Source organism: Crocodylus porosus, unplaced genomic scaffold (assembly GCF_001723895.1).
Source record: "Crocodylus porosus isolate Cpor-Errol unplaced genomic scaffold, CroPor_comp1, whole genome shotgun sequence".
NCBI classification, from domain to species: domain Eukaryota; kingdom Metazoa; phylum Chordata; order Crocodylia; family Crocodylidae; genus Crocodylus; species Crocodylus porosus.
The window spans coordinates 90,168,836-90,172,443 of NW_017728943.1; positions in this window are offsets into that span (position 1 = coordinate 90,168,836).

Below are 3,608 nucleotides of genomic sequence, written 5' to 3' on the forward strand. Positions count from 1 at the left end.
AATTAGCTTGATATTCATCTTATGCAGCCAGCCTGATATTTTTATAAATTAAAAAAATCTATTGGGATAGATTTTGTAAAGATAGAAATATTGAATTGATTCTCTCAAATAACTCAATATTATTTCATATTATCATTATGTCAGCTACAAAAAAACGCAGAATCCCATGCAAAGTTGTACATGTTTTAGCAAAACCCCTAACCTCTACTGTTAATGCATCTAAATATTGGACAATTTTTAAAAGGTTCTTAAAATTTAATAGGAAAACACAAGTATCTCTCCAACTTCCAAAAATATAGCAATAATTTTAAAATAGTTTATATCCATTAACCCTTACTTTTTTTTTTCTTTTACATCAGGTATAGACTGTGAATCCGTCAACAAAAATAGAGCTACAAAGGACCTCAGGAGGTCATCTAGGGAGATGATCAAGTCTGTGTAAACCACACCAGATAAATGTTTGTGTAACTGGCACTTTAAAACTGTTAGTGATGGAGCTCTTACAATTTCTCTAGAAAATCTGTTCTAGTGCACAGCTAGAAAGTTCTTTCTAATATCCAACCTTAATCACCCAATTTAACTCTATTATGTCTTGTCCTTTTCCCTGTGGATGCATAAAACACTTTGGGTGCAGACAGAAGCAACAATATTCTCCCTATCTGGCCACAGAAAGCAGTTTGTAGCCATGACCAAACACAAGTGCATGGCTCATGGCTGCAAACAGCTTAAAAATGGCTGATTGAATGAAAATCTGATCCCTCATTGCATGATGAGTCAGAAGAAGATGTTTCAAAATAGAGCATCTTCTATAACTTGTGTCTGCACTGCCTGCTAGCTTCAAGCTGTTTTCAGAATGCAGGGGGTGGGGGAAGGGAGCAGAGGGAGTTCAGTCTGGGGATTTTTCAGCTCCTCTGGAGGGTGAGGTGGGTGTTTTGGAGCACCCTGAGGTGGGGAGGCTTCAATTCACACACCCCAACTTCCAGAGCCACCTGGGGAACTCCTAGAACGAGTTCTCAAAAGACCAAGGAGTTAAAACTATAGAACGATAAAGCTTGTTTATTCAGAGAGCCTTCTTTGTCTGCTAATCTGCTGTGCCCCCCCTGCTCTTCCGGGGCCTGTGTAATAACTTATATATAACACTAATGGTATCCACACATCTTCCCCCTTTACATGTAACATAACCCCATATAATACTAACATTGGAAGTTTAGTTCAACCCACTGTTACAGCACATTTTAACAGGTCTCTATTAGTTTTTGTGATTGCTTTTTAGCTCTACAGTTTCTCTGTATTCTCAATCCTTATTGGTTCAGTTCTTGTTTGGTTTCCTTGTTCAAATGTCTCTCCTGTGCCATTTTCAATCTCCTCTGTTGTTTCTTCTTGCTTTGTTGTTCACTCTTGTTTCCTTTGGTGAATTGTGTGATGCTGGTTCTTTTTCCCCCTTTATGAGCTGTGTTATCTGTTCCTTCTTAACACCTGTCTTTTGGGTACAACTACTTTATAGGATCTGGGAGCTACTTGATGGGAAACTAGGGCTTTTTGTTTCCACGTTTGTCCATCTGAAATAAGCCCCATATCTTTGTTGTACAGTTATGGTAACTCCCTGGAACCTGTGTTGTAGTACCATTTTTGCTTGAATTTGTTGAATTTTTAAAATGTCTTTACATTTTGCTTTTCATTCTAATGAGCTTCATCCACAAGATTTGGAAGCCTGGCTTTGCATTTCCTATTAAACAGCATTTCTGCTGGGAACAATCTATGTTTCATGGGTGCTGCCCTGTAATTTGAGTGACAGATAAACAGCGGTGTGTGAATTTGTAGCTTTTTTCCAACAATTTCTTCACTGTTTGTACTGTATTATCCACCAGACCACTGACTTGTGGGTATTTAGGACTTGAAGTGTTGTGACGGAATCTATATTTGTTGGCAAACTCTTTAAAATCAAGACAGTTGAACAGAGGCTCGTTGTCTGTTCTCACAATTTGTGGAATCCCATGTCCAGCAAAAATTGATTTGATATGACTTATGACATAGTTTGCTGTTGTGCTTTTTGAGCAATGCAATTTCAGGATGGTGATAATAATAATCCAGCACTAATACATATTTTTTTCCTGCATGTATGAATAAGTCAATGCCCACTTGATACCATGGAGCCACAGGCTCCTCCATGACCATCATGGGCTCTTTTCTTTGTGGTTATCTGTATTTCAGGCATGTTGTGCAAGCCTTTACAGCATCTTCTATGTTGTTATTTATGTTGGCCAATATAGAGCACACCTTTCTCTCTTTTTGCATTTTCAATGGCCACATTGCCCCTCAAGTATTGTTTAACATGTCTTTCTTTGGCACTGCTGGAACAAGAAGTCGTGCCTTTGAATAAAATGCCATCTAGTGCTGACAGTTCTTCCTTGAACTGAAAGCAGGGGCTAGGTATATGTTTTCCAGGGCAACCAGCACAAATAGCTGTTATCATCAATATAAATCATAGTTCCATCCTTCAACATTTGTTGCACCTTTCTGTGAAATACTTCAGATGCAGAACACAGTCCAAAAGAAAGCAATATCTTCTGAAGGGTGTATTGAAGGTACATAATCTAGTGCTATTCTTTTCTAGGGGAACTTGCCAAAACACAGAAGAGGAATCCAAAGTTGAGAAATATTTAGCTTCTGCCATGTTGCCAAAAACCTCTTCTCTGGTGGAAATGGGAAAATGCTCCTTTTTGATGTGCCCATTCATTTGCTTAGGATCCAGACACAATCTCAAGGATTCATCTTTTTTTCTGTTCTGACCAGTGAATGAACCCCAAGCAGTTGATTGTTCCATGATGTCCATGTTAACTAAACTAATTTCTTTTTCAGTTTCTTCCTTAGTACAAGGGGAACATTTCTTGAAGCATGTATGGTAAGAGTATTTGGTTTTCTTAGTTCTATCTTGTACTCACTTGACAGTTTCTCTATGCCTTGAAACACATCATAAAACTCTTCTTCTATGTTCTTGCTTTCTAGTCCCTCAAGCATCCATTTTCTTAATCAAATCTAGATTTTTTAATGTGTGCAACCCAATAATTGTCACTAGCTTTCCTGAAACTGTTAAAAACTTTTTTTACTAAATGACCTTTGTGTTTAACATGCAGTACACAAACACCCCTGGTTGCAATCATGTTCCCATTATATGCTCTAAGTCCCACTTTCTTAGTCTCATAGTACATAGGTTTAGTTTTCATTTTTTGAATAATGTATTCTGGTATTACATTGACCTGTGCTCCTGTATTTAATTTAAAAGTTACCATTACTCCATTGATGTCGAGAGTAATTGTCCAATCCGCAGAAGAGTGAACTTCTTCCATTTGGCCAGTGACAGACAAGGTTCTTTGGGTGAATCTGATATCTTTTATTAGGCCACTTAAATAGTTGGAGACCAAATTTTAAGCCAGCTTTCAGGTTCAAAAACCCTTTGTCAGGCTAAGGAAGTTTCAGCAGTTGGTGTGTGCTCTTCCTGGATGGAATGAAAAGTAAAGAAGCCAGAGGCTGGGCTGGTATGCATACAAGACAGGCAGTTAGTGAAAATGTAAATTGAGGAGTCAATGGATGAGAGACAGGCTGGGAGA